Source organism: Ostrinia furnacalis, unplaced genomic scaffold, assembly GCF_004193835.3.
Source record: "Ostrinia furnacalis isolate ACB-3 unplaced genomic scaffold, ASM419383v2 OfSCF2039, whole genome shotgun sequence".
NCBI classification, from domain to species: domain Eukaryota; kingdom Metazoa; phylum Arthropoda; class Insecta; order Lepidoptera; family Crambidae; genus Ostrinia; species Ostrinia furnacalis.
Window position 1 is genome coordinate 198276 of NW_021132278.1, and position 14781 is coordinate 213056.

The 14781-nt window shown below is 40.2% G+C and overlaps 1 protein-coding gene across 7 annotated transcripts in view; it reads left to right on the top strand.

Annotated features, from left to right (window-relative positions):
• Window positions 1–14781, top strand: part of mnb (minibrain) — a 146576-nt gene that overhangs the window by 87476 nt on the left and 44319 nt on the right. The gene's annotated exons all lie outside the window — the stretch shown is intronic.

The window sequence follows — 14781 nt, forward strand, 5'->3', positions numbered from 1 at the left end:
GATCTTGTTTATGTTTTTCCTTCTCCTCAGTAGGTGCCAAATCAATGATTGTATTTTTAAGAATCACCTTTTTATGCCTTTCCAAAAAATTGGACTTTGGTCTTCCTCCAAATCCGACAGTGAATTTCCCACGTATTTTATAGCTGTAGAATTTACGTCATTTTACGCGGTGCGTCAAAATGTTGACGACCTCGATGACTTGCAGGAATCGCCTCGTGCTCTTGTATTGAGGCCGATAACCCATTCTTCATACCCTTCCTGAACATAAACATTAGAATTCTAAAGAACTTACGAAATTGTTTGTTTGTTTTCAGGTAAGAACAATATTTTTGGCTGATATTATCGCGTAAGGATATTGGTATGTATCGAGGAATTTGACCTCTGATTCAACGTTGGAGGAAAACATTATTGTTATTCATTAATGTTTTATTAAAACTTTAGGTGCAGCATCTTTAAAAACGTTTACGCAAAAGAGCGCCATAAATTTTTCTAAAATCGTTCCACTGAAGCGGTTCCTGAACCCAGTGAGAAAGGAATATGACCCCTAATGGAGGAATACAACGCACCGTTTAAGGTCGTTTGGGGTTATTTCGGACGAGCATGTCACGTGGTGAGCCTGGGTGGATATTTCAATCAGCCGGTCAAGGAACTATTACGTCGCAGCACCATTATCTTGGCAAGGAGATTGATGGCCCAATATTGCGATGGACTTTGCCGCGTACGGCCATCGTCCAGAAAGTATCCGACCTGCACCTAGTGCCTTCATACTAATACAAATATTTTATTTAACAAACACCGTTTACTCATACACATTCAAATACAATTAGAAACAATAGTGGGAGCTTTATTCGGTAAACATTATAAATTATAATATCATAATCACATTCGCCCATTATGAGATTACTTACTGGTTTTATGAAAATGCAACATCACATAATAATCACTAGAAAAATGTGCAGAAAAAGGTACTCCCTGTATCTTATTAAATTTCACGGAATTAAAAAAGACTAGGAATGCACTTCTTGATGGAATATTTCTTTGGCAATTAATAGAAACTTCCACCTTAATAAGTAAGATTCTTCGTATCAAAGCCTACGGAAAAGTTCGTAGAATTTCTAATCAATTATTCGGATTCTTTGCGGACAGTCCTCCGAGCACAAGGTCTAATGTGCACTAATAAAAGTAGCCTTGTTTTGTCTTTCGTATGCTCTATGCATCGGCTAGATTGTTTATGGGCGTAATAAAGCGGAGCGAAATCAATCTAATGGATTACAGGATTTATGTTCCAATCCGAGCGATAACGCGAAAATATTTGTGTTGTCTTTATGCAAACAAATCTCTTGTTGATTGTTTCGGCCTGCGATATAATTGGGTTGTTTTGTTATAGATGCTCGGGTTCCTTAGGGCTGTGCCAAAAAAGTTTCCAAAACCTTTTTAATACCGGTCTCTAGCTCGTTGTCATAAATGGCAATTCTTAAGATTTGTTTGAATGACGTTTCTTCTTTTCTTTTCATAAATTAAATAACTTCGTTACGAGGAAAGCTTCAGAAATCGTGTACCTACAACGAATTCCGCCTAACAAGCCGCTTTCATTCCTAATAAACCGAATTAAAAATTGTGACACGTACGTTAATTTCTAGAGATATTGTAAAAGTTTGCTCGTTTTAAATTCTCAAGAATTCTCCCAAGTTTCTGGACTCGTGCCATTATAAAAGCGTCGTTTAAACGGTGTATTCTGTAGTGACGTCATCAATCAGAAAAGTGCACTGCGGGTGCGACACATTCTTCCCGCTATCCGAATAAAATTTATGGGGAGGCCAATATCGTAATGCGAAACACGGGGCGTACACTCGCTGGGCGTCTATTTCGAGACCGTATCACCCGACCGATCTGTTTGATGGACTCGCCAGCGCCGTACGAAATAACCCTATGCATTTGCTAATCATGTAATGTGATCTAGCTGGACGTTTTTTAGTCATTTCGAAAATTGACCATTCGTCGTATAAACTATTACGTTCCCATTTCGCGGCTTGAAATGTCACATGTCAACTCGTTTGAGCAACACCGCCAACTAATCGATAAATAATGCATAACGCAATCAATATTGTCTTGCAGCCAGTTCAGCCGTGCAACTTATACTTTATGAAATTGTATTTACAGTTGGCGATTTAAATTTCAAAATAGACGTGTTATAATAAAGTTAGCGGTAGAGTGGAGCGGTAAACCACTGGGGAACAATAAAACTGCGCACGCGCCTGGCGCCGAGACGCTCCAGTTGCGCGCGTCTGGGCGAGATGCGAAATCCTAAGCTTACAGATAAACGATACGCTGCGCTTTAAAATGTTCACCGAGGTTATTTTTTCGCACGAAAAGACAATTCAAGTGCCTCCAACAGCTGACTGTCGTGTGTATTTCTTTTAAAATGACTGTATTTTGTTCGTTTAATTTGAGTCAGCGAAATAAAATCACATACGGTACAAGTGATAAAAATCGAAGTGAATGGTAATTAAGAAAAGAATCAAGAAAATCTCCGAACTAAAACAAAGGCGCTCTATTTACAATAATAAACATTGTACGCGAGTGTGGTGTTGCTCAAAAATAGCCGGGCGCACGTTGACACGTCTAATTTGAGAATTATCAGTTTAGCATCTTAGTCATCAGGTGTGCATGTCCCTCGTATATTGTACACTCAACGCCCTCTGTCATACATCGCTACTCCTGACACCTAGAGATGTTGACCTATCTGAAAAACGTAAGAACTCTTTCAATAATAATAATCATTGCTTTTAACAACCATAAATCACAACATAACAGTCGCCTTTTAATGAAAACATATCGCACCACATAACCATTTCGAATTCTTGACACTACAAAGAAAACACATTATTAATCATATAAAACACTTGTCATTGTCACTTAAAATCCATTGGGAAATTCTTGACATAAAAAAAATAGCTGGAATCATAATTTTAATAACCCATTAAAGCATTTTGGATCACGCTTAATAATATAAAACGGACGCCACACGACAAGCTTTAAAACTTTAAAGGAAGGTGGTGAAATTGCTCGCACAAATATAAATAAGCCGCATGTTTGCGTGTGTCATTTTTCGTAACAAAATATTTTTGTTCCGCACTGACCGCGATACGATTTTAATGGACTAGACTCTGCTCTCGTTTTTTAGCAAAACAAAAGTTAAATATTAAGAAACCTGCACGTAACAAATCTATTTGGAACACGGCTCATATGACGCTTACTTGATTTATCTTTTCCGGGATTTAAACAGCTTTGCGAGGAGACGGAGACTTCGCTCAATTAAACGGTCGTTGTGTGAGAAGTATTAACAACTCGCCAACTGTGCATCGTTATTATTGTTTGCGAATTGTTGACACAATTTGTAGCCAAGTTCCGGCTCCTTGTGCACTTTTTTGGAGTCGACTTCAAAGGAAAGCAAGCCTTCCGCTCTCGAATCGCATCGGCACAGCATTGAGTGCATTTTAAATCATTACTGTTTCAGTTTGTGCTAACGGTTCTTCTGTAAATTGTTGCATGTCCTAAATGCCGCAAGGTGCTTGCCGCGGACGTTGTAAAAATTAACTAGTGCTATTTATTGCCTTGCCCAAACACTTTCATAACACTACATCATGCATGATCCCTAAAAGATACCAAGCTACGTACATTGTATTGTGTTAATGCAAAAATAAAATGTTTCAAAATTGTTTACAAGGAAGCTATTGAATTGAAGTTAACATAACATGGTTCAAATAGGTGACAGTGTGGCGCCTTCACAATGACTTTTGATCTCACAAATCCTAGCTTTTCAATTCCAATGCAGTTCTCGAGTGTTCTCGATCGGTCTTTCATGAGCAGTGTCGAATGTGCGACATATAATAAAGAGGGCACAGGTCGGCTTGCGACCTTGCGGGTGTATTCTGAGCGGGCGCGGGCTCTATTTCGGCTCGACAGCACATCGATCCGACGAATCTGGAGCAGCCACTTTGGCACCTGCGATGCACCAAGCCAGGCCAGTGATTGCAAGATCGATCCTCGCCGATTTTGTGATCGTGACTATTTTCGGTTCTACTGACGTGAGCTCAGTTCACACAATCTCAATTTGCTTAATCGAGAATACCTGCTCAGACCTTCCCACACCCTTTCAAGGTCTGGGACCTGTTACGTTTATATACCTGGCACATATACCTACTTACTATGTTGAATTGCCAGCGGGGTGCCACATAAATCAAGTACCAATAAGATACCATACAAGCCCTCGCAGCGTCGCACTCGTAAAAACATCCGTGAGAAGTTTTATAGTCGTACAGAAGCACTTGTAGCTTGTAGAATACCGACTTCTTTGCTTTTCAAAAAGTGGTTAGCGTTCCGCGGGTAATGAAAATGTTGAAATCCTTCTACCCTGAAAGCGTTACGTGTGAAACCTAATTGTTTGAAACCCGAGTCTGCCGGCTTTTAATCCTCTTAACCATTTACGAGCCGATCGTGTGACGTAATTAGCTTAAAAACCGTGTTAGCATGGCGACAATGGCACCTCAACGGCCAGGCGTCTTGTAGCGGCCTGGTAACAGACGCGCGGAGACAAATTAATAATACAAATAAGAATCGTCGGCTGTGCGGCAACGCGTAAACGTGACGCAATGACGATTCCATGGACGACTCTAGGGTCAGTCACGGCAATTGATCGTTCTAGGTTGTTACTTTGGAAAACAATTCCAATTCCAGCACGCTCCCAAATGATCACTGGAAGCGAGAAGTAAATTATCCAAGTATGTCGAAAGGGTGATTGAGGTCGCCCTAACGAAGTACCACTTATTTCTTCCAATTCCAAAATGTTCATTTACTTTTCGGAATGATACCTACTTTCACCGAGCGATATAAGTAATACAAGATGATAAACCATAAAAAATATAAATTACGTTTCTGGTATTACTGGCATATACAATATAAAGAAAAATTTTCTTTTAAAAATTTTAGTAAACAAATATAGCTTGTACCTAATAGGTCATGTTAGTCTCATTGTCACAATGTTATGTTATTTGCTCTTGCCGTGGGAATTACGTGCTCCGCAGTATCAAGATCGTCTCCCGGTCGGTGAGACGGTATCTACGTTGAATACCATTATTCATTTGTATATTGAGTGTGAATTCGCTTAATACTGGGCAGATACGAATTATTGTCGTTTATCTATAATTTAATCCAGTCGCCAGATTACGATTTTAATTCCAGAATTGGCCCTGAAGAAGAGCCTTCTTTTTCATTACAATACTTAAACCAGGGTTGGCGAACCAATGGCACGCGTGCCAATGATGGCACGCGACATAATATTTTGGGCACGCCACCAATCACAAATTCAGTAATTCAATAGTAAATAATGTGTTTTGATTATGAGCTATCGTATTTGCCGTCATCAGTTAGTGCCACTGTAGAGTAAGGTCGTGTCACTTACCAGTGGTGCCACTTGATAGCATTAGGTGTTAATTTAATGGCACGTGTCTATGACTACTTCAATTTTTTTTTTAATAGTGGCACGTTCAAACTTAAAGGTTCGCCATCCCTGACTTAACCGGACCGTACTTGTAGTGTATACCGTAGATCACACTATTGTGTGGTATACCTACTGGTAGAGTACCTAGACTGCACAGACTAATCCATTAAGTGTGATGCCCAGGACAATTAACTTTGTGGAAAGATTCTTGCGTTAAGTCCCGCTAAAAAGTTAAGAACATGTGACAAAGTTAAAACAATAGCATAAAGTTCAACGCCTCGAAGAGATTCCAAAATTTCCAAATAAAATATTCCCGTCGCTTACACCTTTACATGGTTAGGGCATTCGCACTAGCGCACGTAAACCCAACTTCGTTAAGGTTACATGACATTGAATTTGGGCAGATTACGACCGCTGGATCTAGCTAATCTCCAAGCGCGGGGTGACCGACTGGTGCGTTGACTTGACATCCAGACGACTTTAGCGGCCGTCGGCACCTGCTTCGACTTCGAAGTTGTACCACGCGACCTAGCATTGTTTGAGAAAAACGTTTTCTAAATAGGTATCTTCCAGCTCAGCAGGCTTGATTGCGGTCTGAAACGAAGTCTAATATGGCGAGCTTAGGCTCCTGTTAATGGTAAAGATATTTCGCTAGTATTTTTTAACGGAAACTACGTTGTCCCGATCTTCAAATGATTAAGACATGTTTTTGGGAATGGTTATTTTAACCGTAAATGGTTTGTTTTCAAAACAAACGTAACATACATTATTCAATTGAAATTACAATATCTACTGTTAAGAAATCCAGGCATCAATAAATCAAAGTAATGTTTATTTACGTTGACAGATAAAACAGTCGCTCTTCCATTATTTGAAGAGATCAAGTAAACCAACTCGCTGAAATTACCTATTATTTTGCACCAAGTGTCATGAAGATGTCAGTTTTACATAATAAAGTTTCCCGTCTATGACGCCTATAATTCAGGCTCTCGTGCACGGAATCCGCACCGAGGCCCATGGAATTCGGCCGTCCGGAATTATAATCGTCTTGTCCGAACACTGTCCGGCCCGAATTGCGGATCTGTCGTGCGACCCGCCCGATTGGACGTCAAGCTACCAGACTACCAGTTGCCACAGTTCCACGACAGAATTTGGTAGGGTCGGCAATTAATATTTTCACTATACCATATTCTATTTATTGCTGTAATTCTCTTATCATTCATATATCTTACATAATAATATGTTATATTCATACATCTCATATTTTCCATATCTTGAATCAATAAATTCTTCCCAAAAAATATTCTTATCCCTCCTGCCTGATTAATAGAGGAGGTATAATGCAGCAAAACTCTTTGAAATGTCCGACACATTGATCTCGGAATGGTACAAGATTATTATTCGCACGCGTTTTTCTCCGAGAAATACGTAATTTCGCGACAGATGTTCGCCGCACGCACGCGTGTGTAATCGCGCGTTTTCGAATAACGCCACGCTAATATATGACGCGGACAATCGTAGCATTGCGAATATCCGATACAAAATTATTGTTGTGCTCTACTCTGCTGAACATAGCATTCAATTTATGTAACTCCAATATAGTTGTAAATTGTAAAGTATAAGTCCCAGTTTGTTTCGCTCATGATGAGCCACAATACGTCCGAAGCCATATTTCCTGAAAATGTAATAACGTCAACCTAAAGCATGTTTGGGCCTGAGTAATAAAGGCTGTTCCTTTTGCCAACCCTAGATTTGAGAAGACCCGTCGTGGCCCGAATGTCCGAATTAGGGCTTGCAATATCGGATAGTTTTCAACTCCGGAACTGATTTCCGATATTGGACACTCAACTCCGGAATTCCGGTTCTAGTTCCGGAGTTGGTTAAAAAAAAGAAAGCGCCTCCCGACAAACACGTACACGTATGTGGCCTCCACTTTAGAACCTTTCCTCATCGGCCGTCTGTTCTACGTACTATGTGCCCTGCCCATTGCCACTTTAGCTTGGTAATCCGATCGCTATATGTGAGGCAACTTTAGTTCGTTTACGAATCTCCTCATTTCTGGTTCGATCTCGAAAAGAAACACCGAGCATTGCACTCTCCATACCATGGTGTGCAACTTTGAGCTTATTATAAGGCCTTATAGGTAAGAGGCCACGTTTCCGAACCGTGTGTCATCACTACTGGTAACACACACTGATTGTAGACTTTCGTCTTTAGGCACTGAAGTGATTTGGTCGAAAAGATGTTATGTAGTTTCCCGAACGCTGCCCAGCCGAGTTGAATTCGACGTATTATTACATCTCCCTGCCTCACAGCTCGCTGCAGAGGAATCGCCCTCGTGCTCAGCCAGGCTCAAAGATCTTCTCATAGTCTAAGAACGCCAAGCATATTATAGGCAAGTTAGACTCTTCGGTCTTCTGTATAACCTGCCGTAGAGTATAGATGCGGTATATGAAAATGAAAAATATTTTATTGACACTTAGTACGAATGTTACAAGTAGTTGAGGAATTCCTCTCTTTAAGTTTAAGTAACCTGTATTGAGAGGAATCCACTCATTCGTTACATCCATAGATGTTCTAAACTTACATTATGAAAATATTACCCACTTAATAACAAACACACAACACAAAATAAAAAAAAAGGTTTACATTACCGAGGTTCGGGATATATATGGTAGTGTAAACGTTTCGATAACTGGCTTCCTCGAGAGACTATAAGTCATCGAACCTACGCGCGAGACTATTCGTGATGGCTCTCATAAACAGCTTGTAAACATGACTGAGAGTCAGAACCCAGATGGGTCTGTAATTCCTTAATAAGGCTTTTACCCCTTTAAAGAAAAACATCACCAAGCATTTGTTCCGTGCCTCTGGCATTATTCCCTGGGGTAAGACTAGGGCTTGAATACCGGAATTCCGGAATTTCGTAACTCCGGAATTTCGGATACATTTTTTCCGATATTTCAATTCCGGAACTGAAGCCAATATCGTATTCCGATATTGAAATTTTTCATAAATTATTTTAAGTTATTAAAACGTTTAAGTATCAAAATAGGTTCTTAGATAAGGAAGTCCTTGAGATATTATGTATTCGCAACTTTATTAGTAATAATAGGAATCGAGCTTTATATAATAATATTAAAGAGGCAATTGGGCGAAACCAAAGCTTCAAAATGTTCGCGAGAGACAACTCTAATGGGCGAAGCCAGCTGAAGAGTGTAAAACCTGTTAATAGCTCAGCCACAGGACAGTTCCAACAGCTAAGCTAACTCTACACTATACCGAAGATTAGCCGGACATCAGCCCTTACGTGATTAGGATGGCTCTCAAACAGCTAAAGAACAACAAGGCACCGGATGATGATGACGGAATAACCTCGGAGCTTCTGAACACGGCAGGTGATAAGCCGATACTAAAAGTCCTTCATAGACTGTAACTCCGTCTTACCCCAGGGAATAATGCCAGAGGCACGGAACAAATGCTTGGTGATGTTTTTCTTTAAAGGGGTAAAAGCCTTATTAAGGAATTACAGACCCATCTGGGTTCTGACTCTCAGTCATGTTTACAAGCTGTTTATGAGAGCCATCACGAATAGTCTCGCGCGTAGGTTCGATGACTTATAGTCTCTCGAGGAAGCCAGTTATCGAAACGTTTACACTACCATATATATCCCGAACCTCGGTAATGTAAACCTTTTTTTTTATTTTGTGTTGTGTGTTTGTTATTAAGTGGGTAATATTTTCATAATGTAAGTTTAGAACATCTATGGATGTAACGAATGAGTGGATTCCTCTCAATACAGGTTACTTAAACTTAAAGAGAGGAATTCCTCAACTACTTGTAACATTCGTACTAAGTGTCAATAAAATATTTTTCATTTTCATATACCGCATCTATACTCTACGGCAGGTTATACAGAAGACCGAAGAGTCTAACTTGCCTATAATATGCTTGGCGTTCTTAGACTATGAGAAGATCTTTGAGCCTGGCTGAGCACGAGGGCGATTCCTCTGCAGCGAGCTGTGAGGCAGGGAGATGTAATAATACGTCGAATTCAACTCGGCTGGGCAGCGTTCGGGAAACTACATAACATCTTTTCGACCAAATCACTTCAGTGCCTAAAGACGAAAGTCTACAATCAGTGTGTGTTACCAGTAGTGATGACACACGGTTCGGAAACGTGGCCTCTTACCTATAAGGCCTTATAATAAGCTCAAAGTTGCACACCATGGTATGGAGAGTGCAATGCTCGGTGTTTCTTTTCGAGATCGAACCAGAAATGAGGAGATTCGTAAACGAACTAAAGTTGCCTCACATATAGCGATCGGATTACCAAGCTAAAGTGGCAATGGGCAGGGCACATAGTACGTAGAACAGACGGCCGATGAGGAAAGGTTCTAAAGTGGAGGCCACATACGTGTACGTGTTTGTCGGGAGGCGCTTTCTTTTTTTTAACCAACTCCGGAACTAGAACCGGAATTCCGGAGTTGAGTGTCCAATATCGGAAATCAGTTCCGGAGTTGAAAACTATCCGATATTGCAAGCCCTAGTTAAGACGGAGTTACAGTCTATGAAGGACTTTTAGTATCGGCTTATCACCTGCCGTGTTCAGAAGCTCCGAGGTTATTCCGTCATCATCATCCGGTGCCTTGTTGTTCTTTAGCTGTTTGAGAGCCATCCTAATCACGTAAGGGCTGATGTCCGGCTAATCTTCGGTATAGTGTAGAGTTAGCTTAGCTGTTGGAACTGTCCTGTGGCTGAGCTATTAACAGGTTTTACACTCTTCAGCTGGCTTCGCCCATTAGAGTTGTCTCTCGCGAACATTTTGAAGCTTTGGTTTCGCCCAATTGCCTCTTTAATATTATTATATAAAGCTCGATTCCTATTATTACTAATAAAGTTGCGAATACATAATATCTCAAGGACTTCCTTATCTAAGAACCTATTTTGATACTTAAACGTTTTAATAACTTAAAATAATTTATGAAAAATTTCAATATCGGAATACGATATTGGCTTCAGTTCCGGAATTGAAATATCGGAAAAAATGTATCCGAAATTCCGGAGTTACGAAATTCCGGAATTCCGGTATTCAAGCCCTAGTCCGAATATTGTAACGGCTTGACTTATTGAATTCTTGTCATATCGCAATACAAATTGTATCTCCCGAAAATAGTCCATCACAATTATTACTGTGGGCCTTGCTTGAAACAGTTTCTTTGAACTTTCAAAGTTCAAACTTTAACCTCCTATTAACGAATAATTAAGGACTGTTTATCTTCCGAAATACGATCGGAAGTTTTTTCTTGGCAGCTCTATAATTGTCGCCAACTTTAGTGCGCCTTTGGCCCGAATTCCATGCGAATCGAGGCTGATAAAATCGCGTGTTAATTTAAAACAGCTTTCGGAACGATAACTTCATAAACAACGTTGTACATACCCCGAAGGTTTATCTCCGAATGCGAGTTGTCTCGATTTCGTGTCGAGAACTGTGATTATCGCCCGTCCGACTCAGCTCGCCGGCCGGGTGCAGCGAAGAACTCTATTAAAACCCAGATGGTATCTCGGTTGTCGCGTGATCCGCGACGGCTATCCGATTCGCATCGCTGTTGGCTCCACATCGATGGCTATCGATAGTAATGGACAGACGTGAAACATATTTTCGTCTTAATAGTTGTAGCTGAACAATTTGCAGAGGTGTATCATAGGAGATACTTTTCTTATTTTGAGATTCTGAATTAATTTTTTGTCATTGGTAAAAATATCATTTGATTCGTCTATTGGGAACAAAGATTGAATTCAAATTCGGGTTTTTAATTTTACCTTCACTTCAATACTGATTACCTTTTTGGCGGCTATAATGCAACCGCTTTCGGAATTGATAGCAAGTGGTCTTCTTCAACGTTCTTGATGGCAACCCGGTTGTCTTCGTCAACACAGCCGGGGGCGTCGGTCGCGGGTAAAGGGAATAATGGAAATTACACCGCGCGTCGCGATCGCGAGCGGTTATCGACGGGGCCAATTTGCCGAATAAATGGTCCGGTAATGATCGGCCCTCTTCGCCGGGGACTGTTTGCATACGCGGGAATTGGCCCTAATCATACACCAGTGCGCTGATGTCAATCGCGGATTGATTCATATGTCGAACGCGACTGCAGTGACCGCTTGCATGAGTCATAAAAATGTATAGTTTTATTAAAAATACTGATCTTTGAGTTTACTTTTCATTCGTATTTGCTACTTTTCAGAGTTTAGGAAAATTTTAACATGACAACAAACAAAAAACGAGCCCTAATTTGGTTATGACTGGTTTCATATTCCTAAAATGCCCCGATAGAGAGAGACCCATCATGTGGGCACCCGTACGATGACGCGGCGGCACGTCAGTCCCCACCAAATATTTTGACACTAATTACGAGTTATATCCGCCGCGGAGCCGCCGGCGAAACGGACATCGTTAAGCTCACTTCCTTGTGTGGACACGCCAATTGTTCACGCGACGCCATAAGCCGACTAATCGTTTTATGACAATCGATAAATTCACCGCGTTTGTGGGCCAACCAATTTAAATGCTCTGACATTTGGAGGTAAGAAATATTTTTCAACCATATTCACTACTCCATTGTTCGGTAAAATTAGAGGTCGCCGAGTCAATACAGACAATAAGAAACGTCGAAACGAAACAAACATTAGTTACTTAGAAACGATAAGTGATTTATTATTGTCCTTTTTTATTGAGTGTCTGAACACAGTCTGAAGCTAACCCACGTTTTAAGACAAAAATATTATTTTTTCTGTTGTATGTTATAATTGAAATGGCAGACTTCATTGACCAGTCGATAGAATAAATAAAGCTTCTCAAAAACAAGTATTTTACAAATAACTCCGAATTCGGAATGTCTCCAGGCACGGAGCACAACAAAACGCAGGCAATATCTATTCTAGATCAATTGCGCTTCGATTATGTTCCGCGGCGACTGGGTCTCATCGAAAATTGGAATCCGTTTAATCTAACGCGGGTGGAATGAAATTCTCTTAACTGCGTTCTTTATCTGCGATGGATGTCGTTGCAATACACCCCACTGTGCAGGCCATTCCTGTTTATGCACCGTGTGGGCGCTGTAAAACTAGTTACAGACCTTGTAACTGATGCTAGACTGGATACTGCTGTAGTTACATCATGAGATCAGAAGAAAATTCCCCTCAACTTTGTTATTCATCTGCGATATACCCAGTTGCAATACGCTCCACTGTGCACATATCCCTGTTTGTGTACGTGAAATTGCACAGCCGCAGTTGTAAAAACTTGCTAACCTTGTAACTATACTAAAACAGTGTTGTTGTTACAGCTTTAGATCGAAAAATAAAGTTGTAATGATACAAACTGCAGAAGTAGTTTCACATTTTAACTCCGAAAGCGTTAGAGATTATATGAAGTTATTTATCTGTCGTTTTCATTTTGTTATTAAAACAAACATAGAACCCGTGCAAAAATTTAAATTACATAAACTCGCGACACATGGAAATTTAAATACGTCTCCGTATTTGCTATCGTGTCGGTGTAAATAACTTAACAGAGCCCGCCGGAGTCAAGTTCGCCGCGATCTCTACTCAACTTTGATCGTGTGAAGTGGGAAATATTTTGTTTACAAATAATCCCGCGGTAAAACAATTTCGGCAAGGCGGAACACGCTTTGAGGGCACGAACGCTACATAGATAAGGGAGAGGTTCAAACGCCGGCAAAAATTCCCAGAATTTGATTATTCTCTAACGGCATATTGTCGTTTAGTCGAGAGGTGCGCGGCTTTGGTGATGGAACCTCTTTGTATCCTTGGTATTAGCAAGCTTTACTCAAGTGACAAATATATTTTAGTTAGCAACAGGCGATAGCGTATATTTCGTCACACATTTACAGCTCTATCTACTTAAATACATTATTAATTTTACTTATCAATCAACAGCAATAATTAAATTACGTAATATTTACAGTGCATTGCATCAACACATCAAAATATGCACAAATATAGCAAACTAATAAGTTAACGGTAACAATCAACGTAACCGAACAAGCAAATACATTGTTACACGAAAAACAACCCACATGCACTAGTTAGTTACCCCTTCGTATCCAGTTAGCCATGTCTATAATTTATCTCCGCCTGCCCACATTTAACCATACAGTTAAAAACAAACAAAACGGTGATAAAGTCACGTGAAACGATTGCAAACAAAGTAAGCCTGAGCTGTGTACTGGCACCGCCGAATGACAGGCTAATGACTCGGCTACAAGCACCGGTGCCGACTTAAATGTTATTATCGCCATTAAAAAACATAAGGCTGCATTTTGTGCACATTTAGAGTCTTATTCTTAAAGAAAATGGACGTAAATGTCCTTTTATGGGCTTACTTAGCTTCGGAAATAGTAACTCTAGATCACAGCACAGCTCTGCAGTGTCTGTTCAAAATCAGTTAACAGCAGTGTCAGGAAAAAATTCCACGATTTATGTCTTAATGACATTGACTGGAAATAAAATTATTGTTTTTTTTTTGTAGAGACTATGTAAATATCGATTTAAAGACTTTAAACGTCATTAAATCCTATAAACAACAGTAACTAAAAAGTTAAGCCCACAAAGACAAGTAGGTAATAAAAGTTGTATTTCCAAAGAAAACACCGATTTACCTCACAATTTCCATGAAACATGGACGTGTTTTGACGGAATGCGGATTGCATGCAATTCCGGAAAAATGCCCCTGTCAACGACCGGACACCAGATATAGTGCGGACCCGTTACCCGAGTGATCGACCTGGACTCCTGCCACATCCCGACGCGGCGGCTAATTATAACAACGACTCATTATACAATAAACAATTCCATGCTAATTATCACAAGGGAGAAATTCCCTCACCCGCGCTCTACTAGGATACGATAAATTAGACTTTAAGGACCGATGTATCAGGTATTATGATACAGACGCGCTAACGTATCCTATTCGATCTCATATTTTATCTTAACGCTATCGAAGATAACCGTCAATGTTTGTGGTCACTCAAAAAACAAATCAATCCCCCTTGACGCAAACACAAAAGAAATGACTGAGCAAGAACTGTCAGGGAACCCCGACAGTAATTTGTGTCTTCTGGAAGTGATATACGAACGCAAAATTAGTCAGCGGTATTTTTAACAATAATCTCTCCACAACATTCCTTCCTACTATTTCTGGAGCGGTAAAAGCGGTGATGTAAAAAATGTGCCTTGATGCTGGAGTAGGGGAGTAT